Raw genomic sequence first — 24,697 nt, 5'->3', positions numbered from 1 at the left:
ATCTTCCGGCACGGCCGTGTGCATGTTTCCTCGCTGGAAACACGGCACAATTAGAGAGTTGGGTCGGAAAAAGGGATTACAAGTGGAAACGGAATGGGAACGTGACGTGGAGTTGAAATTGGACAAACGGTAAACGCTACCGTAAGCTGATAGAGCAGCAGGGAAGGGGGGGGGGGGGAAAGAGGTCAGCGACTGAGGCAGACAGAGTGAAGATAGGCGCGGAGATTCGGGAAATATGGTGGAGAGAAAAATTTACTAGGAACTCGAGAAATAACAAATAAATTGCGAAGTGTAAAGTAACGAATCACTTTGTCCTTATTTTAGAAATGGAGGAATTGACTCTTCTTGTTTTTTTTTTTTTTTAGATGTGGATAAGTCAGTTTCAATCGAACTACTTTGACCGGTTTGTCGTCCTTGTTTTGCAAATAGAGAAATTGATTTTCACGCGGAAAATTTAGGTATTTCAGATTCAAACGAACCTGAATTGTTGTACGATTTATTTTTCAGAATTTAGTTTGTAATTCTAGTTCAGAGTAGAGTATAAGTATAATTTTAGTTTAGAACGGAATATTAAAGTTATGTTTAAATTTTTGACAATTTTCCATCGTATATTGTTCGATTAATGTCCGAGTTCGATCTGAAATGAATTAGCGTGGCGATTAGAAGATGGCAAGATCTAACAAGAACGACAAACAACTAAACTGTAAACCGGAACGAGGAGAGTACGAGTACGGATTAAAAAGTTCCGCCTTGTTTGAGAAAGTAGTCAGTTAAAGAAGCTTTCAAAATGCAAAGTTAAACACTGTGGAAAGTATCTGCATAAAATATTGAAACTCTGCTGCAATTCTTTTATAGGATGCCGGTAGAAAAGACTACTCCCTACTTATGGTAATTCGAATTAGATAAACCATAAGTAGCTTAGCATTATCTTGTAATTTAGCGTCGTGTAAACGTATCGTGGGTTCAGAGGGAAAGCTCTCTTGAAAATGAAAGAGAATTTTTCGACCGATTTTCGGTGAGCACGATGTATTCTCGTCGAAATTTAAACGTTCGCAAACTGTTAAAATGCGTAGCTGTTTCAAACTTCCGACCGAGTCGAGCAATTTTGAAATTACACGTAATTCAGAAAATTCAGTATTTCTTAAAAATGTACATACAGCTCCTTCATTTGTTATATTTTCATTAAATGAATTTCGTGAAGATATATTAGAAATTGCGAGTTGTTAATATTTCGGAAGATTGTGTCTCTTGAATATAATCGATTTACTGTATTTTGTTATTATAATTATTATATAATATATAATAATATTATTAAATTTATTTATAATATATAGTAATATAATAATATAATATATAATATTATTATAATATGTTATATATTATTATATTCAGTTGTGAAATCGTGGACTGTATTTCAAGAAATTATTTTTTTTTATAGAGTCTTTTCATTACCTTTACAGAGTCTATTTATTTGTTATATATATTTTCATTGGAAATTACACCAAAGATTAATCAGTGTCGTGTGAAATGCGACAAACTGTGACTGTTTTTAGCTCAAGTCGTAAGAAATTATGAAAATCGGCAAAACATCAGCAGCAGCAATACTGCAAAAGAGGAAATGTCGCGAAAGTGGATGAAACGATCTCGAAGCTGACAGAGTGAAGCTACGAAAACTGACCGCGAATAATAATAACGAATAATTTTTCCACATTAGAGACTCGACATCAGTCGCGTGATACTCGCAAACCGGAAGCCACGATTTTTCCAAGCGGGCGACCACGCTCCGTCTCTAAAATATGCGCGCTCTCCGGTTAGCATCGTTAGGCAGCCGGGCTATTGTGAACGCATAATAAAGTGAATCTGCATTTGCAATGCAGAGTATATTGTCCTCTTGCATAAGCGACTTAGACGTACGTCGGCGCGCCGTCTCTCGACTGAAATTTCCGACGTCGCGTCTTGAATCGAACTTGAACGCCTTTTTCGCGTATTTTTTCGCGTCGCGCGAAACGCGATTTCGTGATTTCCTAAAGCTACGTGCTTCCCAGTGATTTATAAACGGCGAATTGCCGGATTGCATTGTGCGCGAGGCGCGCGGGGAAATGCAATTTCCAGAGTGAAATTCGCGGAAATTTTTTTCGATTGAATTCCGGCATTCTGGAAAACTACTCGAACGTTCGTTGCAACGAACGCATTTTGACGAATGTACGGTGGTGTTTTTTTTTTTTTTTTTTTTTGTATGCACATTTTCGTTGTGTAACCGTACGATTATGTTACGTTATCTGCACTTGGTACAGATTCATATTGATCACGGGAAATGTCGTAGTAAGAATTCTACATTAATCGTAAGAAATGTTGCAACGAGACTGTTAGATTTGAAATCGGTGTAAAAATTTATACAGAAGTCACGACAAATTTGTAATTAAAATATATAATATATCACGAAACAAATATGTTATTAATAAAAAGTTCAAAAATATATAGCTTGAACAATAGTCTTAAATAAACAAATGGTCCGAAATAATTATTAACTACTAATGAATGGTTCAAAAAATCATAAATCATAAAATATTTAAAATGTTTGTCAAGATTGTGATTTAATAATTTTACATTGATATAGAAAATATAATTAGATATGATTGTTAAATTTGAAATCGACAGACGACATTAATAAATTTATATCAAATATGCAATGAATAAAAAATTTAAAAATATATAGCTCAAACAATAGTCTGAAATATACAAATACACTCCGAAATAATTATTAACTACTAATGCATGGTTTAAAAAATCATGATATAAGTTTAAAGTCATACGTTTGTTAAAATTGTGATTGATGATGATATAATTGACTGTATAATATATTACGTGCAAAATACGATCGATAATCGTCTTGTACATGCACGCGGTTTCAAATCATGATTTTCGTATCTCGTTAGAGTGTTGCGAAAATTTCCAATTTTGCACAACAGCCATGTTCTTCCAGAGATACGTTCAGAAAAATTTCTCATACTCTTCGAACACTTTTGCGATTAGCAATTGAAATTATTCGATTCTTAATCTAAGAATTAATTAATCTTAATTGCATGATAAGTGCAATTCTTTGACGCCTAAAAGCAAACCGAGGGAAAATGAAATTTCGTCTCTTGGGAATTGGAAGCGAGTAAAAAATTACTTTTGTTGCTTTGTCTACGTGAATCTCTATGTAAGGCATTAGTCTCGCTTGTTTGTTGCAACAAAGCGGGCCGTGTAAATACACACACGTTCAAAATAGTCGACGTAACGAGAAAAATGAATGTAAAAAGACATGGTGAATAACATTCGGGATTCGAGGTGCGTGGTGGAATCTTGCTTTGCCGGGAATAAGGGAACAAACAGCCGTTCTAATTACATTAATTAACTTTATGCGTTGAAGGTTAATTCGAGCGTAACGGTATCGCAAAACTGATTCGCCACGTGTTGCGAATTTTCAGCTCGACATTTCCAGCAAACGAATGTTTCACGCGAGAGTTTCTCGAGCTCGTCTGAAATTCGATACAATAAATTATTATTCAAGTAAATATTAAATATAAAAAAATACTAAATAAATATTATTTTTATTATTTAAATAACAAATATATACTTTTGGTAGTAATATAACAATTTTGGCGATAATATAGCACAGAATATTATAAATACAAGAATTCCAAGACTTTCTTTACCCGAAAACATTTAAATTTCCTTCACGTGCAATTTTCCATTATTTCTTGCAGAAAATTTATTTCTTTTTTTAAATAAATTCAGTGACTTGAATGATTAAGGATTATCAAGCAGAGTTTAACTTGAATTATTGAGAATCATCGCACAGGCGATGATTAATATCCTCCCGTGACTCTCGACGAAATCCGCCAACATTCTCTTCCAGGAATGCGATAAATTCTCTCCCGTGGCACAGTTCCCGCCATGAAAACGCAAATATGATGGAACAATAAACACGCACGGCCGTTCAGATAATACGCGAGATTGTTAAAAGATTTTAGTTCCGAGTAACGAAGTGGTTTTCTCGGATTTGTGAACGGTGAAGGGCTTAGAAAATACGCGACGTTTCGTAAAGATATTTATGACGAGTTTCGTTTGCCCGTGAGGGAAATCGTGGGGAAACAGAGTTTAAGCGATAGAAGCTTTCGGTAGCTCTGAAATAAAATGGTAAATAGGGTCGTTAATGTAGTTTTACGAGACAGGTGTAATTAAACGTTTAATTCCGGGTCGTATAAAACGAATTAATCGTCGACAAGGTGAACGATAAATCTGTTGCGGAAATTACTGATGAATTAAAGATTAATTAATTCCTTTTGATCAGTTTCCTTCAATAATAACTCAGAAACATTGCTGTAATTTACACGAGAGGAGGGAAAATAATTTTTATTTGTACGAAAAATGATACATATAGTTCGATGTTAGGGCACATTATTGACAAATTATATGTACTTGAATAATAATTCTTACACTGATTAATTAAAGATTCCCTTTGTAACAACTGTCAGAAACATTGCTGTAATTTACACGAGAGGGGGAAAAGGATAGGTTACTAATTAAATATGATTTGGAAATATAATAATAATTCTTGCAAACGGTATACCGGTTGTTTGTAAAGGACACGATAATTTTATGAAATAGATGCGTGGCAAAGGAAATGTTTTATCTGCTCTTTTAAAATAAAGTGGATGTAATTTCACAAAAAAAAGAGAGTTAGACGAGAAATGACTGACTGAATGAAAAACTTTTCTTTGAATGGTCCTCAATCGTACACAAACAACATTCGCCTTCACAAAGGCGAGACGTCTCGCGTTCTGTTGGCGATTCTTACCTGGTGCGTCTTCGTTGCAAATTCCAAAGCCAGACGATGGCTTTGATAACCGAGACTGTGTTTCCCACAGCGAGCGCGTGTTACTTCAGTGGCCGCAAACGCGACGAGAGGGAACTATAATGAACGCGAGTGCACACGAGCGGTTGGAAAACCACATCTCCAAGGTTAGGTCTGGAGATATCGACCTTGATGATATCGGAGCCGTACAGCTACGAGACTCGTGGACAAACTGAGAAATGTGATTCACAGCGTGCTTCGGCGAAACGAGGATCTTGGGAGTGACCACGACGAGGTTCAAACTCACTTCTCTGCGTTTGATTTTGAAAAGACACACAAATCGTCTCGCTCGTCTCGTAATAGCGAGAAATTTAGAACTCTAGACACGTACAGGATGCAAAAATAGGTGAGACGAGCATCTGTACGGAGCATAGTTTATTCTGATTAGCAAATTGATACTTTGCAATTAGTATTTCTCTTCGGTCGAGTATTCTTACAATTAGTACACTTGAGTCTTGTCAAAGTAGAGGAATTCGTTTAATTTAATATTAATATTAAACTCTTACAGAATCGTACGATTTTAACCGCTTGCGCTGGCAACTAGTTCGCGGACCATAACGAGTGACCGAACCGTATACAGCAATTCGTCGCTGTCTTTTTCTTTTCACATCTGTGGATAGATATTATTAAGAAGTAATAAACTCATCATCAACTCCTTTGTAATTGCTTTGATATATTTTACACTTCGTCCGAGTTAGACTCAACTGTAGAAAGCTTTTGCTCTGTGATTTCAGTAACTTTGTCGAGAGACGCAGTAGCTGTCACTGAATAAATCACTTTGATCGTCCCAATAGAACCACGCTCCTCGATTTAACTGTACAAGATCGTATCAAGATCGTATCACGATTCTGAGATTTAGTTTTGGTAAAATTTCCAAGTCTTTGCACTGTGGTGCTGTGTTTCTGATTCATATCTGTGATATTTATCTCGATTAATCCCTTTGATCGTGGCGCAATAAATGCCAAGTTTCTGCCATGTTTCTCCTCCAGGATAGGATTCCTAGATTGAATCCTTTGACTCGTAGATCGTGGACGTTGGAGTTTATCAGTTTTAAGAGGTCGAGGACCAGGTCATGTTCCCCGCAGTCTCTCCGAATGTTTGGATGATCTTTTGGGTCATCTGGTCTCAGAGTATTCTCTTTCTCTCTCTTGGTTAATTTTAGTTGTTTGCCCAAGTTGTGATTAATGCGAGTTGTGGAAGCAGGAGTAGTGAAATTGTCTTCGTTTATTCGTAGGGTTATGTTCTGTAAATAATCCCCCTCTCGAGTTCCACATGTTGGATGAACTGAAATGTCGTTTCACCGTGATATTTTAGCCATGTATTTTCACGACGTTTGAAGCTCGCGTATTGTTTGACGCGACGATATTTTAGTCTGATTGAAATCAAACGTTTGTGTAATTTCGACAATCAACTTAAACAGATTTAATTTAAACAGAGCTGAAAATTTAATTTTGTAGCTTGTACAATACAAAATCAATTAATTTTGTTAATTAAGCTTATACAGTATTAACTTATACAATAACACTACAACATTGGCAGCAATGTTCATTATTAAAAATTAAATTTTAGTGAAAATCTTTTCATCTTTATTTGTATCAGATTTGAATTTCGATGAATTTCACTGGAAAAAAGGAACTACACGATTTCTCTTAATCACTGAATATTACGTTTTGTAATTTACTTTGAATACTTCGTACAGTCTGCAAATTTCCCACTAATCCTTAAGAGGATTTTCAATTTTAATTTAACTGGAGCTCACGTTATGTAGTAACTGGAAAAAAAATTTTTCTCCACTCGAAACGTTGCAAGATAAATAATTATATCGAAAAACTGTATAATTAAAAATCGAATCGAACGCTTGATAACTAAACGAGTGTTTTTGTTTTCATCCTTTAACTCTCAGCCCTTATTTTTCCAACTTGATTTGTTCTCACCTTAATTAAAATTTTTAAAAAAGCGATATCTACGGTGAAAAAATAATTAACAGTTAAGTTTGCATATTCTTTTGTTAACAACAGACAGATTAAATTGCGCAGAACCTCGAACGTAGATATTTAGTGAATTTTACAGCGTGATTTTTACAAGAAAAATCTGTCAAATTGGCGCGAGAGACGAACTAGGGTTGCACATCATAATAGCATTCGAGCGTCTTTCGCGCGTTGTTAAATTTCACGGGCTTTGGGGTCTTGATTATGAAAACCTTGTATCGTTTCGTCTGCTGCGGTAATTCTGGCCCTTTGTCTCGGCCTACCCATTGTTAATTGTACTGATTCAGTAGTTTCGTGAGATATACCGGGTTACTTGGCCCATGTAAACGTCGCCATAATAGCGTCTTTAATGGATCTACGCAATGAGGACGGTGACATTCGATTATGTCTGTGTCATAACTCACTATTAATGAAACCGCTGTTACCTGTAAAAGAAAATTCATTACGTCGAGTTTCTTGGTGTCGTCTATTTTTTGCTGAAAAGTTGCAGGATCGACGCTATATCTATTTAAAAATTGAAAGAATGAGAAAATTTGCGATGCAGTTTGTTTTTTCGTTTCCATTCGATTAACTTGTGTCATAAAATTCTCCGTTTCGAAGACTCGTTTATTAGTATTTTCTCATTTGGATTTTACGATTTCGTGAAATTTCAAAAAAATCAAAAAAGCAACTCGCAATGTGAAATATACGTGTATCGTAAAATATATAAAAATATCGAACGAATGTTAAACGTTGAACATAAAGTGTCAATATATAGAACCACCGAGTAGATTACTGAATATTAAAACGTCGAGGCACGTTACATAACTCCGCAAATAGATTCTTATCGTTCTTAATTCTCCGCGTCGAGTCGGACGACAGTGAAACGAGCATGATGGAACACTTTACAGTCGAGTAAACGAAGAACCAATATCGATACGTCGATATTAACAGAAGGACAAAAGAGGTCGAGACGGACGTGCAACGAGCGGTTAAAAAAACTGGTTAAGCGATTTCCAGGCGGTCGTCGAAACGCGCTGCAGACACGCCGACCCAGTCGTCTGGCCCGCGCGTTTGAAATATTTTATTCCATCAGTCAACCGTTGGCGAAACACTGACGATACAGCCTCTGCGAATACAAATTGTCTCGGCAGCTTAATTTTAATTTGCGAACGAAGTATTTGCAATTTATTCCGCGCTCGTTCAATTATTCATCGCCCCCACGCTCGTGCGCGTGCAAACCCAATGAAATCTGACAAACATTTGTTCGTGAAACTTTTTTTCTGTTTTTTCATTTCTTTTTTTTTTTTTTTCGTAGATCGAAACGGGAATTGGAACTTCTTCCACGTGTGGCCGGCTAATTTATAATTATCGTAAAGAGAATTCAACAATTCACTTGATTATCTCCGGTAATTATTTCTTCGTATTGCAATCGTTGGAATTAATTGTCTACATGCTTGTCAAGTTGCCAAGCTGCATTCCTATTTATTATTTTGAATTTTCGTCATTTCTTCTTGCGTGTGGTCGCGTGAAATAATTTTCATTCATTTTGTCACACGTTGACACAATAATTTTACTTGTACGACAAGCCGGTTGTAACTGATATAAATTTATGAATGAATGGATCTTTCAAATTTTAACTTACCGACAATTGTTCTCGGGATAGAAACCAATTTATGTAATTCGTTTATCAACAAATAAACATCTGAGAGTAAATCAAAGAATCATCAACATGGAAACTTGCTTGAAATCTACTTAGACTCGTGTCGTTGTTTCGCGAGATTGAAATTAAAAAAAGTCAGGACGAGGGAACACTTTGACATTTCCTTCGCAATTGCCAGCCACAGAGACGAAGGAAAGAAGGAGTATATTTCCATTACAAAGGTGGCCCACGTGAAAGCAAACGTTCGCGTGTAGAAAAGGCAACTATTGTTCCATTTTCACCGTGTCATACCAACAATGCCAGGGTGTTGCATCTTTAATTGTCTTTTACTCGCGTTTCCCTTCGAAATTCTCCAGACTCCGACGTTCCAACAAGTCGACGTCGCCATCAGAATAATACACGTGTCCCGGAATTATTTTCAGCTTGATTTCGAGCTGTGCTTCCGGAGAAGTTTCATTCGTGAAACGATGATTGATCCACGACGAATTTCTCGACGAGCTTCAACTTTACAAGTTTGACATTCTCGAGTTTCTCTTTCGAAATTCTTCTCTCCATTATGATTAATATTAAGCTGCACTGAGTTATCAAGAACTCCTCCATTTCGATTTCTTTCGTTTACGAACGAAAATTAGTCACTTTGAACTGTGCCGTGTGAAAACATTTTTCTCTTTAATTTCAGAACAATGGTTCTCGTGTTCTAAAAAGGCACGCGTTTTTCGTAGAAATATTTACAACTTCACAATCTACGTGCACAAAGAGAGAGAGAGAGAGAGAGAGAGAAAGAGAGATGTACCGGCATCGAATATTGATTTTAATGTGGCTGCAAATTTCATCCTTATCACACCGCGCGCGCAAAATAAATCGACCAGTTCGCTCGTCAGCTTATATTCTATTCTTACACCAAACTACGTTACGTGTAAAACTTTTATCGCAGTTGAAAGTTTTAAGAACATTCTCCCTGCACTTACCGCGGATGAATGTGACGCAACGTTCTATTTGCATTTTCTTTCTCGCCAGTCAATTTGTGTAACTCGTCCCCTTTTATTTCCTCTTATTCGCTTCAGAGTTCTATGAAGTTTGCGGAAAATGGAGCAGAAATTTTTTATTGATTCACGAAGTGGAGGCATTAACGTGAAATGTATTACTTGGAATTGACTAAGCCATTATCTAATTTAGCGTACTACTTTTTTTGAGGAGGGAGATACAGTATTTAAATTACTTCTGAAATTGATTCTCGTTGATTCTTATAAATATGAATGAGTAAATTAAAATATCGGGAGGAATTGAAGAGAATCGATTATTCAATTCTACATTCGATATTATTCAATTATTATATGTTCAATTATTCAATATTGTAACATTCAATATTACAACTATCGTGATATTGTAACAAACTGTGTTCCAGAATGGAACGTCAAAATGAATTAAAATTACGCAACAAAATTAAAATGAAATACTATTAAGAAAGTGAAATAATCATAATACCACTTTTGCATCGATTGAAGTTTAAATAAAAAAATTAAAATTAGAAATATTTTTTATATTAATAGTTGCAGTGCATTATATATTAAATTGAAAATCAGTCAAATGAATATAGTACGGTAACAAAAATTGTACAGCTATTTACGAAGCATACGTAAAAAATACTATTTCCTGCACACGACTGTCATTTCAAATATCCCGCCAAGGAAAGCAAATCCTTAGAAGCAGAAGCTCAGATGGGGAGAACACGTATCCTCGCGTGCTATCTGCGCGTTCCTTATTTAATGGCGGGAAGAGGTTCGCTCGGCGAATTTCAATTTTAAACACACAGCTTTAACAAAGCTCTTGTTAAACCGGAATCAGTAATGTACGTGTCCACGGTGTTAATGTTCACGGCCGATCGGTGCTACACCGATACCAATACGCCGCCCGTCGATGAATGCAAATGAACGTCGAATTCTTTCGACCCTCCTCTCCCCTTGTTCCGTTGAACGTGATCGCGCGGCAACAATGGCGCGCGCGCACACACACATATGCACACACCTTTTCGAAACAATCGCGTCGCGTTATGCATTCCGGCATTCGTTTAATTGAATCTCGCGGACAGCCGGACGCGCATTACGGTCATTTAAACCGCGCGCGCGCTTGGCCGACCGATTTCCACCGGTACAGCAGCTTGCGAACCGATTCTCGTCGTGAATCTAACACGTCTCGCTCGGAGAAAGAGCGAAACTGGTTGATTACCGGTGAATCTTTATTTATTCTCTAACGCCCTCTCAATTCTAATCATTCACGTTTATATTTGAATATCTTGAGGTATCTCGTTTCTCTTTGAAATATTTATGTATCGTATTTATGAAAATACGTATTCCGGTTGAAAGTTTCTTGTTGAAATTGTGAAACAAGTATCACGTGTGAAGAAAAAACGAGATAATTATGTAACACAGTTAATTTAGTACGTTATGCAAGATATTGATAATTATACGATACATTTAATAATTAGTTAAATTAGTGACGTTCATATTGCATCGTGGTACTCGTAATTAAAAATTTTAAATAATATGGAGAAATTGTAGTTTCAGTTGGTGTACAGGTTCGTTAAAATTTTGTCAGCTAGTGTGACCTACTAATGTGGTAATTATTATTAACGTAGACCCTCCAAATAAAATTCAAAGTACTTTCAACGTTACATTAGAGAAAACCACGACAAATTTGTCAATTACTCATAGAAATTCGAAATATCAAAAGCTAAATTGGTGTTCTAAGAATTTCGAAAATTAATATTCTTCGTAGTATGATTGGAACAATCTTTCTTTTCAGATTCCTCAAATATTTCTCACTTTCTTCCTCTTCCCTTCACACTCCTCGATATACTTGCAACAGTTTTCCTTAAAAATTAATTCTTTATATAAAATAAATTCCTTATATAAAAATATAATGATATTATATATAATATAAATAATATAAATATAATTACAAATAAATTTCCTTACAAATTAATTCTAATAATTCTAAATACTTTCTCTCTTAAACACTTTTCGTTTGCTTCGTAATGTAATTTCAATTTTTCGACGATTTTTCCTACGAACCGACCGATTATTTCTGAAAGCCTCCTCCCGAAATTCCTCAAGCATCCTCTACTATTTTCGCGGTTCTTTTCAAATCCCCTCATTTATCTCCCAGAGACAAACGCACTCGATCAAATTTATCACAAATATCCCATAAAAAAGTCCAGCATATCTGCATACCGATAGTACGTAGTAGCGCAGCGGAAGATCGATTGTCTATTGTCTCTTCCCTCTGTCGCGAGTATAATTCAATTTATTCGCCACTCCCGTCTCGTACAGCGTGCACGCAGAAACACGTCGGCTTTATGCGCGGCAGCGATCCGAGATTGCGTCGTAAAAATTCCCTTTCATGTCCCCGGTAACACGTGCATCCTCTCGACGTGTACTTACATATCCGAGGCACACCGATATCGGCCCGCTTCGACCCTCGTCGTTCGAACGAAATAACAAAAATGGACATTTGCGATGCACCCGTTCGCCGATGGCCTATCGAGGAGAACGTTCCACCGCAGACCACCGTGCGCTACTATTTCAGCATGCATTCCGCGCTACGTGCACGGATCACTGATTCCTTCCAGGTGAACAGGATAGTCACGCGATACAAAGGTCGATTGAGACCTTCCGCTGGATGAACGATTCTGTCCTGATTCTACTTTCTCGTGGATTCTACTCTTCTTCAAAATTGCTTCAACCCAAACTATTCCCGCCTTCCTTGTTTTGAGGGTTAGATTCCTACATATAAATTAAATTTATTTTTGAAAAAAAAACTAGATATTAATGAATATGATATAAGTGAATTTAATTTCTAAATATATATTTATTTTGTTTATTTTACAAAACGATTATATATATTTATATATAATATATAGATAAAGATTCCTTTTTATTGTCTAACATTTCTTATAGGTTTATTATCGTTATTTTGAAAAATACGTCTTCTTCTTTTTCTCTGTACTATTGTAGAGAATTTACTACTTAGAAGAGGTCAGCCTGCTTTCATTTGAACGTACAGTTATGGTACAGCTTTTCTACTGTGGCTCTTAACATTTCGTTTTATTCCCAGTTCTGTATAATTTCTGAAATTCCCCTGTCGAACAGGTTGACAAATAATTCTTATAAATTATAAGAAATGTCGATACACTCCGAGAGAAAGCTTTAGAAACACGACAAGTTCTTCGACATTTTCAATTCTAAAAATCTTTTCATTTATTTCTACGGAACTGTATGGATTCTAGAGTTTCTTTGCAAGTTCAAGTTTAGCGTACTTATCTCAAGGAAAAGTTTTACAAACTATTCTACGACTTTTAAAAATTCTTTACAACCTAGAGTTTCCTCGTATCACTTATAAACCCAAGATCTTAATTCATTTGCCTCTAAATTCATCATGTAAGTACCAATTATAAACTTTATATGTTTCTTTTCTGTAAAGAAATGTAGACATAGAAGATTGTAATTTATTAACCACTAAATGTAAATAGAAATCACTGGAATATCTTTCAAGTGATAAAAATATTTGAATTTTTGAATAAAGTAAATTTGAATGGAGAGATTCAGAAGTGCAAGATCCCAAATTCAACGTGTAATATGAATCTTTTAAAAACTCTTCCTGAAAGTTCGAATTCATTAATTTCTGAATGCACGTTACATCTGCAAGATGTAGAAACTAATTCATAATAAAAAGTGCTTTCATAATAAAACCAGGTCAATTGTAAATGCATTTTAAATTCAAATATTTTATTCACCGCTTTGAAAGTTTCAAATGCAACATATAAGTCCAGCCATTTACGGTCTTGTCGATCGATCTATTATTCTGTCCAACGTAGAATTTCTATATTCAGCCATCATTGTTATTATTTCGAAATTTCGCTCCGGTTACCAAGAATTAAATTCTCTTATCAATTTACGAACAACAAACGAACGACAAAATCTAGAGAAAGGCGACAAACATTGCCATATGAAATCGGCCTGGTCCCTCGAGCAACCATAAATTATCACTCGATGAAATTCCAACACCCCTAAGTCACGGGTTACGATTTAATTAGCCAACATTCACGTGCGCCGGGTGTAACACGATTTGCCAATAAATTCGTTAATCCACCGCGAGCTGACCGATGAGGGGTGCGCGTTTAATTAAAAAGTCAATTCCACGATGGCGGCCCAAGGGGGAGCGCGAGCCACGGTATCTGCATGTCTATTTAATGTGATTATTAACAGCAGATCGTAACTTTGACTCGGGTCTCCGCGCACGCCTACGTAAACGATTCTAAATGGCTGCACGAACAACCATCAGCCTCTGCTGTTAATTCTTAGAGATGGGATGCGACCAACTCGCAACTCCTTTCCAACCGATAAACATTTCCAAGCGTACCACTCTACGACATCGTGTAAATAAATTAATTGACATCGAGATCACCTTTTTTCGATATATCAAACGAACGATTTGTGACGACTGTCAGTCGTCAGACTTCCAATTACAACGTTACAGTAATTTCCGATTAATTTCAATCTGCGATGTAATTTCGATCAATTTAATTTGCGATGATTTTCAATAATAATACACGGATAAGCGACTTGATGGTTACACGTTGGGCTTCGTCAATTTGCCAAATGAGCGACTCGCGATGATTATCGGTGTTGCCGGAGTTTCGATTGGAGCCAGCGCGATTGACCTTTTTTTTACAGTTAGAATTTCATTTGCAAATTGTAAATGAAAGGGGATTATCAACGAATTGTAGCTGCTATAACTCGTCCAATTAAAAATTTGATTTCAACGCATTGACGCTGAAATATCTCGCCTGTAATTGTATCGCGAGCGTTCAGAGGATGCGAATACGAAAAGTCAAAAGGGATGTTCTTGCACCAAATGGGGGCCATTTCTCAGTAGACCAGCCCTCGCAAGAACTCGACGATGTTTCTAATTTCACCGAATTTTCCTTATCGCTTTTAAAGTTCGAACGTTCGTTTCGTCGTTGCATCGAGCACACAGTGGCCCTGGTACAAAAGTACGTGTTCCTCGCACGTAAATATCAGTGAAACGTCTCGAGAACGAAACAGCCGTGAAATAAAGGAAACAACGGGGCCGAACGGGGCACAAAGGCGAAAACGGCTTCAATGATTTCGCAGTTGGCCCACTGCGGATTGTGCCTCGATAGTTGCACCTTTGTTCCGAGTTCGCCGTTTTATCGGCCGGCTGCTTTAAAGAGGTTGGCCACACGGTCAATCCCGGTGTCATTTAACCGAAGACAAAGCGCGGCCGGCCCGTATTTCCCGAAGCGAGGCTCGACGAAGGCGGCGGTTCCACCGACACGCCATCACCTACCGACCTCCGGCTGGTGGGTTCGTAATCCGGCAAATTTATAGGAGGGATCACCGATCACAAGCCAGCCACAATGTGCTATTTTCACCGGGTGAAGGAAAAGACGGCGGCGTTTGCCGGTGATTGCTGGTTCCTTTATTTCTTTCTTGGATCTTGATGGATCTCCGGACTCTGACTGATCGGCTGTATGATTCAAGGTTCCGCGAAATTAGTAGGAGGAGAAATTCTGTCTGGGAATTACGTGGGCGAAGCATATTCATTTGTGTTGGATTTTTGTCCATAGATAACTAATAATGTATACAAAACTAATACCCAAGTTAGATATTTAATCTAGATATTAATATTCGGTAATATTTAGATTGAACTTGGAGATGATATTCGTACATTGCAGAAACCAGTGGATCCTGCATGATTATCGATGAGATTCTATAATTAAACTTGGAATGTAATTTCAAATTTCGAAGTTACTGATCCCACAGCATGGGCGTTCAACATGATTAAATACAAATATTCCCGTTACAACGTGTACGATATCCGAGTAATCTCGTGCATTGTAAATTCCGATACATGTAACCGCGCATTATACAAAGACACATCAAAGTGATAAACGTAGCAACGGTAACTAAAGTTAATTGCGTTGTTTGGTTAAGTTACAACGAGATAAGATACGCGTAACGGGGATATTTCGTCGGGGAACGAAAGTTAGTAGAAACTTGTTCCCAAATGAGAAGCTTCTAAATTGTTAACTATAACGCGAACGCCGTGCACGTTTATTGCTAAAAGCGTCAACGTATAATTTACGTTTGTGCGCTTGTGTTTTTGAATATATTCAACAGCAGCAGAAAGCGTACGGTTAAACAATAACCTTCCCTTCCGTTTCTCTCGGTATATATTTCTCTCACTTCCCACCCTTTCTGCTCCCATTAGAGGAAAAAATTGTTTCTATTACCGACAATACCAACGCAGGATACACCGTCATTTTTCTCGAGTAATAAGTGACGTTTGAAGAAATGATTCTCCTTAGATTTCCTCCATTTCTTACGCTACTTTTTCTTCTCCCCGACAAGATCTACATCGTTTTCACTCTTTAAATGTTTAGCATTTAATCGATTGTAATATTTTGCTAGAATTCAATCGTCGTGGTTTAATTTATTAAACGCACAGGAGAATAAAAACACCATTTGTAGAATTAATCATATATATATATATAAATTCAAAAGTTTGATAACGAAGAGAATAGAGCAGTAAAGAAGTTAAAAATTTAATCATTTTTAACAGTGTACTTTTGATATAGTGAAATATGATATGTTCTTTGAATTTTCAAACTATCTATTCCAGAATAGACTAATTATTAGGTGCTAAATTGTTGCGATGCTCTAAACGGTTGATAGAATAAATTTAACTCTTTGTAAGAATATTTTGTGAAGAAAAGGGACGAAAATAATGAAAAGAGATTGTATATTGAAGATTTAAATACTAGATTTAGATATTGAAAATTTATATTAGATTTAGGTATTAGGCTTACCTAAAGAAGATTTAAATATTAGGGATAAAAAAAGATCAATATAATATAAGAGAATATAATAATTTGTTTGGTTTTCTAAACTAATAATTTAATTCTTATAGTTTTTCCGAAGTATAGTATTTTTAAAGTCAAGTATAGAGGAGCTGTGTGAAAATTTTTATCGACACCCTTTTATTATTTGTACTCCTGTAAATGCTCGTTGAGTGGTATATTCTTGTAGATGCAAATCATCAGTATCCAATAGTTTATTGTGGTGTTATTTAGCAGAATTTTTAACGAAAAGCTCTTCGAATTTTATTAACTATTCACAACTGGTCTGTGGGCTTTCATACCACATTTATGGGAAACCTGAAGACGCAAAAATGAATTCATTATATTATCTCATTGTTGCATAGTTCGTAGATCAGTTACAAAAATGCTACATGTTAGTAAAAGAAGTAATAACTTTCTTAAATAAATAAATACTTTAATTTTTCTGATGCCTTCGAATTTTCTATAAACGCATAAAAATTCAGTCAGTAATACTCTGTACTATTGAAACACGTATATAAAACATCATTATTATTTTCTTCGTAGTTAATTAAATGATGGAACTAAATCATGGAACTCGAATTGCCACTTAATATCACCGATAGACGAAACACTTTGAATAATTTTCTCATTCTCCGACGTCGTACATCTGCACACCCTGGTTAATATGTATGCGAGTGCGGCACGTGTGTTAGCCAAGAAATATAATGTAAGTTTAGCGAGGGAATTTTTCACGAACGACACGAGCCGTGTATTATACTTAAACGAGTATAAAATTACCCACGAATACATAACGTAAAAAATGAATGGATTGGAACGCGTGAAACGAACACGTGTAATCTATTTTCAAAGATATTACAGCCATACTTTAGTTAACGTGCTGATAAACGTAACTAAAATTAAATATGATATAAGCTTCGTTAAACTCTCCTTAATTCGGGAAATAATCGAAAATAAAAATGTCCGACGAAAATTGATAAATTTTTAAATTTTTAAAATCACTGCTCAGTAATGTATGCAATATATTTATCTCGAATGTACGAGATGATTGATACGTGACTAAATCAAAACTAAAAATATCCATCGACATGACAAAAATCGTACAATTATTCGTGAAATTTCTGTAATGTCAATTACAAAATAGTTTCTATATAAATAATATTTCTTGTGCATAATTGGCATCTCAAATAAGGCGGAGGTGGAGAAAAGTATTTCAATTCTCGATGAAAAAATTTTTATACTGTGACATTTCAGTCTATTTAAAATTTAAACGTCTCGAAAATTATCGAAAAAATTTTCTTCATGATTTCTGTCACAGTCTCGAAGATCGAAATCTTTACGTTAATCCTCCAAAACTGTACGATATTTTCTTTTTGAACTTTATTGAACTTTATTGAACTTTATTGAAGAGAGTGAAACGACAAAAATTCTGACACTCTGTCATTTAATCCCAATGTTCCAAGTTCAATAAAACGTCGAGAAAAAATTGTATAGCATATTTTCGTTCGTAAAAGGGAGACTTGATACATCTTCAAGACTATGATACATTTGACCACGAGAAAAATTTCTCAATATTTTCATGGACACTTTCTTACTTGCTACTTGAGAAAAACTGACGTAAAATAGCTGTCAAGACAGAGGCTTCATCCAACTGGATCGAATTGTTTTATGAATCGTTTGATCAGTTGAAAATGTCGAGTGTACATATATATATATTTTACCTTCGTGTCTAGAAGAGAAAGCCTTAAATTTAAGTAGCTCGTGTCACGCCACGAAACTTTTTCAATAAGAATCGAAAAGGTTTCACGTAAATATCTGGCAAAAGTATCCAGCAGTGATCGAGTACGTGGACTTCGGTAAATATCGTAAAGTATCGCGCGAGTCGGCGAATTGTTCTTTACTTACAGTCTAACAGGGACGAGGCTAACTTCGTAGACATGATCACGTCAACGCGGTAACAAGAACTTGCAGCTAAGCTCGCAGCTTAATGTAAATTGCCCGCAAGATTCTAACGTCCTCCTATTTGCCCGAAGAATCGATACTTCGTTGCATCGCTTCGTTATAAAAATAGGCAGACGAAGGCGGTGTAAATTCTTTACCGAGTCGTTTCACACCGTCTGCAAACTCCAACTTGGTTATGTTAACTGGTTCAAAGCTGGAACACGTCGTGAATATTGAAACAACGAGCGGATTGGATCGTTGTGTCACGTTGTACAATTTGTTTGCACTGTTTGTGAGTGACTTCATCGACAATCTGATGACTGAGTGATTAAATCGGCAATGATCAAATATGTATTCTCGTCAGTGCCAATCATCGGTCAGAATTTTATTAAATTTCAACGTTTCGAGAGATGAATTTCGGTCAGACGAATTGTTCTTAATTTATTATCTTCGTGAAACTTCTTCTTTCTGCAGCTTCTAGTTTAATATTTTAACTGATTTTATTTAAAGATGTTCCACCATTAAGAATTTTTAATGGTATATATCTGTTGGGACTTTGAAATTTTCAATTGATCTCATAATTTATTTTGCATTTTCATTTCACTCGTCTAATATATATCTTCTTAAAATTTTTGACTTTCTAACCGATCTTAGTTTGCAGTCTTCCACCGTTGAAAATTATAATTTTCACTCGATTAACTCGTCAAATTTAAATGAGCACATCATAGTCATTCTCTTCTCGTCGATGATGTTCGTCTTATTTTAATCAAGAGTAACATTCATCGCTGTCGAGAGAAACGATAGTATATCGTTAATGTATGAAAATATAATAAATTAATATTAATGGAATATATTTATTATTATTATTATAAATTAATAAATACATTAAATAATAAATCTTAATTAAATATTATTATTTAATTCATTATTATATTAAATTAATATTTATAGAATATATTTATCATCAATGTTATAAAATTCCACCGAGAACGAGAGAGAGAGTTTCACTTCAGTTTCACTAATTTCGATTCGTCGTTTAAATTTCACCGGATCCCGCGACTTTAAATTAAATTTGAAATAGCGGAACAATCCAAGACTCGAGCACCAAACATTCCCGTTTCCACTCTAGCAGACACGGCAGATACGTATCTCTCGAGTCATTGCAAATATAATACATCCTCCGCGTTCGACGTCAAATATGTTTGCCCGTCCACAAAACGCCACAAAAAGAACCTCGCTCATTGTTCTTTTCTCTCGGTGGAAATTTATGTTCCGCGATTTCTTGTGTTTGAAGTCTCGTTGAGGTCCATTTCTCTGTGCGCGTTATCACACGTGTATACGTGTGTGTGTGTGTGTGTGTGTGTGTGTGTGTGTGTGTTTGCCGTGTACACGTAGGTTGTTCAGTGTGCACGGAGCTGAAAACAAACGATAAAAGAAAAAAGATAGGGAAAGAGTTTCCGCATTCTGGTATCAGAGGTTCGATAAATTTAAATTTTCATGAGAAGTATTTCCAATTGTGTGTTGCATATCAGCTCCGGTTTGAAATTGAAGGCAAACAACGTTTGTAAAGCGCTCGCTGTTCTAACCCCTATGCGCCACGCTCGATCATTTTTCTTTTGACCTTTCCGCTCGCCTCGCTCCGATATCGCCAGCTTGCAAGTAATTTCGACCTCTTCTATCGGCTCCGAACCGGCAAGCCTATTTATTTTTTAATCCGACACACGCGCCTGCTCCAACGCTGATGAGCATGCAGTTTTCATTTCGCGGCCGCTGTGGTTTATCAGAGCCGCCTTGCAAGGCTCTCTCTCTCTCTCTCTCTCTCTGTACACCTTTGCTCAAAAGTCTTAGGACGCTATGAACTTTCAATATTTCCACGCAGTAATTAGCAAAATTTTCGCGGGGAGAAATTTTGTTCCGTGAAATGTATTATGAATTATAGAATATACTTTATAGAAATTTATATTTATATTCTATTATTATATAAATTCTATTTTAGAATTTGCAATTTATATATCTAAATTTCTCTGTTGCATTTGCTGTGCAACTGTTGATTAACATTTTACAGATTTTAAAATAAAATATATATATATATGTATTTTGTTTTTATTCGGCTGAATATGTAAAAAATGTGAAATCTCGTGGAGATTATGTCGGAAAGTCTTGAATGTGATCTTCAAGTAATGTTGTCCAACAACGAAAAATTTACAAACATCTGTTTTATATTTTAACCATCAAGTTACTAAATATTAAATTTAGCATTTTCAAATCTTTAGTTCTCTTTGAATGAACTTTGAACGAACTGTCAGAATCTCGATATTCATAAAATTCTCCTCTCTTTCGTAACTTTTATTTAACTATATTAAACTACAACTATAATTGCATCGTCTAACTGACAGTAGTTAATAATGGTAAAATTTCATTCAGTGAATGTAAATTGAACAAATAAAAGCTTTGGGCTTGCAAATCTTTGAATTTATAAATGAAACACGAGTTTCATTATATTTATTCTTACTTTTTAGTCAACTCGTACAGTTTCTTACTTCAAACGAGATAACGTCAGCGTGGAAAAAGGTTATCCTCGCGGATTGATATTAAACAAGATTTATACACTGATTGCGAGCCGCGTTGCTCTCAAAGCGAACTAATTACCGCTGCAAGCTAATTACGAGATAACAGATCGCTTGCAAACAATACTTACGACAAAGACAATGGTCTCTTGCAGGAACTCGGACCGAGAATTGTTTGCATTTTCAGCACTGTTTCTCACTGAGACATAAATTTTTACTATTTCTCCACTGCTGCTAGAGCGAATAATCTGTGCTTTGATAGTTGCAATTATTTATAGTAAATGTACGTTACAGTTAAATTGTTAAATTGTACATTATTGTCAGGTATTACTTATTACTAAATTCTTTTGTTTATACGCAGTGCGTTATTACGCGATGTCAAATTAAACCGTCTGGTTATTAAAAATTTCTAGTTATAATAATTAAGAAAAGCGCCAGTGTGTACTGGTGATTGTCGCAAAATTTACGACACGGTCGGTGAAATATAATTTCAAGCTCGAGATTTTGATTTCGCATAATATTGAAGCGTTGTTACAGTAAAAACTGAAGTTTATTTTTATTTGGCTGTAATTTTTATTATTCTCTCGATAAAAGCTCCTTTTTCAGCGGATTCTGCGGAACTTTTCATTCTCACAGTATGAAATTTACATTTAGTTGCGTGAATACATTGCTCAGAGATACGAAATTTTTACGTGCTCGAAGCTAATTAATTAGCGTAAAATGTTATGCAAGTACAGTGTTCAAAGAATTTCCATTACCAATTTTATTTAACTAAAAATTGAGCAACCTAATCTTAAATTGTGTGAATAAGTTCAATCCAGTTGTTATCGAGATTTATTCAAACCTCAGCTCATCTTATTTTTCAATAAAACATTCGAAAGCTTCTTCAACACTAGAGAAAATTGTCAGTAGCGCGTTTATAGTACGACAAAGTTTCTGTTTGTACAAAGAGTTTATAAAAAATCATTCGAGTCTCTAAAAATGATCCTTCCATAAATATTATATATAAAATTTCTATGATTTCTTAAAATTAACAAATAATGATTCTATAAATTAATAAGTTGGTCATTTTGGCTCCAGTGTTGATAAATATAATATATATAATATAACAATAATATAATATATTAAACATTCAAAAGCTTCTTCAACACTAGAGAAAATTTTCAGTAGCGCATTTGCTGTTTGTACAAATAGTTTATAAAAAATCATTCGAGTCTCTAAAAATTATCCTTTCATAAATATTATATATAAAATTTCTATGATTTTTTAAAATTATACAAATAATGTTTTGAGTATAAAATATGTTTGAATATAAAATTTCTATGATTTTTTAAAATTATACAAGTAATGATTCTATAAATTAATAAATTGGTCATTTTGGCTCCAGTGTGGATAAATATAATATATATAATAATAATATATTATCATACACAATAATATATATTATTATATATAATATATTATTATAACAATATATATATATAATAAAATAAACTACCGATCTCGTTCGTTCTTTCGAATGAAGACCAAAAAAAAAGAAAAAAAAAAGAGACAATCCAAATCGAGCCGAAACAATTTCGCCAGAAAGTACAACCTGGCGAGTCCAAATCGAGCAAAATCGATCATAAGAATGATGAGAGAACGTTCGTGATTACAGGGGCGGAGGATCAACCTGTTCGAAATAGTAGATTCGTCGCTGTGAAATTTAACGCGGCCAGTTAACCCCATTCAGACTCATTAATTATAGGCGGTGGTGTTGCATTTGGCCAGGGGGGAGGGGGAGAGGGGGGGGGAGGCACGCGACACGCAGGCGATCTAATTGAAAACAACAAACGTTAAACAGCCCGTACCAGGCTCGAAAAGATAACACACGCGGTCGTTGCGGCTGCTGGCCAGAGTTGTCAACTGCAACACTCTGTCAGCTTTTGCCGTGTTTGTCGTAATGTGTGTGTGTGTGTGTGAGAAAGAGAGAGAGATAAAGGGGGAACGTTTAGTTAATTAGAATACCGTTTAACCGATAATCAAAAGGGAGGAAATGAACGATTGCTTGGGCGACGTTTAATCAATGGAAATCGGACTTAATCGAGTAGATCGAGCAACCGCGATGAGATACACGTGCACCACACGCATTTTTCTTTTCTTTTTTTTTTTCTTTTTTTTTGAGGCTTTGAATATTTTCCGCGGCGACAGAAACGAGCGCGCGAAACGAGAATATATTTGGCTGGCCGGCGAAGCTTGAACGAGTGCAATTTGTTTAGCGACGATTTTGCACGATTCCGTAATTTCTGATATTCCGTCAATATTAGTCCGTGTTCGTTTGTTATTTTCCCAACTGAATTCTCCAAACACTGGCGCGATAGCGAAAAAGCTAACGCAACTGAAAGATAAACAGCTGGATTTGAAGATTTTCCCTTTGTTTAACAACAGATAGACCAGCTTTCTACGTCGCGATTTTGTTTCCTTCAGTTTTCGTCTGACGTTGTAATAATTTATTTTTGAGTTTTCATTTGTATAAGTACTATAAGTATATTCGATAGCAAAGGTGTCTGTGATGCATTTTAGAAACGGTGATCGTGGAGTCACTATAAATTATAATTAATTAATATAAATAATAATTAATATATATTAATATTTATATTTATATGTATAATTAATGTAAATAATGATTACACGTTTTCTCGTCTCTAAAGCTAGCTAAATAATATAACACTGGCACAAGGGATGGGCGAGGATTAAAGATCATTATATTTTCCGATTGAAAAATGATTAAAGTTGGAAGAATTAATTTTAAGATTTGACGCTCCGTCGATTCTTAAATGTTACTATTTTAATGAGAGGATAAATTTATCAACTTTCGATTTAAACAAATGGAATTGCATGTTTTATCGTTATCTTGTTAACGACTTTAGATCATTCTGTTAAGTTAAGTAAAGCTAGATTAATGGAACTGAGTATTTTATTTATTATCACGTAAAATATTGGTCATTACCGGTTGATAGTTATTAAGTGGAATGAAACTTCGTTCATATTGATCATTAAGATTTCACAGATTACAACGTAAATTCTAAACAGACTGCAGTTTTGAATTCGAAGAAGCATTATCTGTAGCTACTTCCGAGTGAAATTTTAAAGTTGGATGGTTCTGATATAATGGAATAATGATTACCATAGCCGTAAAAAAAATATCACACGATCTTGGTGTAATTAGTGAAATTTAGAAAAGTTTGAAATTTAATAAAAAAGAAATAGGAAATTTGACAAATTGTCTCCGAAAGTGCGAGAACGAGGAATTTCGCGGCCGAAAAATTAAAGGAGAGTTTCGAAAGAGCAATGAAGCGTGGCACGCGGAGCGAGCATGAAAGAGTTTCGAATATTTTACCATACAGAAAATGGCCAACAAGTGAACATTGGAACATTCGGACATTCTGCGTAAAAAGTGGTATTCGACACTTTTAGAAGCGCATTCAAAGCTGTCAAGTAGAGTGATATATGAGCTCCATTTTGTTATAATACGGTCATTCAGTATTGTCAGGCACGTATAGTAGAATTTTTCGTAACTTTTTCGTTAGTTAAAAGTTTCATTTTTTTCTTCCATCCAAGTTTTCCCATCTATCTTTTAAAATATTCAATACTTCATATTTATTTCAAGTGTAACAATAATATACAGCAACAGCAATATAAAATAATGTAAAATAGTGTTATTACAAAGATGATGGCAATGACATTTTGGACTCGTTT

At 35.3% G+C, this 24,697-nt stretch overlaps 1 protein-coding gene across 2 annotated transcripts in view; it reads right to left on the bottom strand.

Moving 5' to 3' along the window:
• The window catches only part of LOC122533062, a 66,688-nt gene that overhangs the window by 21,538 nt on the left and 20,453 nt on the right, over positions 1–24,697 (bottom strand). Inside the window, exon 2 of one of the 2 annotated variants that reach the window (XM_043662420.1) lies at positions 1,915–1,934. The exons of the other annotated variant lie outside the window; for it this stretch is intronic. The gene's annotated coding sequence lies outside the window, so the exon portion shown is untranslated. The remainder of the gene's footprint in view (positions 1–1,914; positions 1,935–24,697) is intronic. 2 annotated transcript variants of the gene reach the window in all.

This window comes from Frieseomelitta varia, unplaced genomic scaffold, assembly GCF_011392965.1.
Source record: "Frieseomelitta varia isolate USP_RPSP 00005682 unplaced genomic scaffold, Fvar_1.2 scaffold_493, whole genome shotgun sequence".
Classification (NCBI taxonomy): Eukaryota; Metazoa; Arthropoda; class Insecta; order Hymenoptera; family Apidae; genus Frieseomelitta; species Frieseomelitta varia.
The sequence above is the reverse complement of the archived record's forward strand: the minus strand, read 5'-3'. Positions and strand labels throughout refer to the sequence as shown.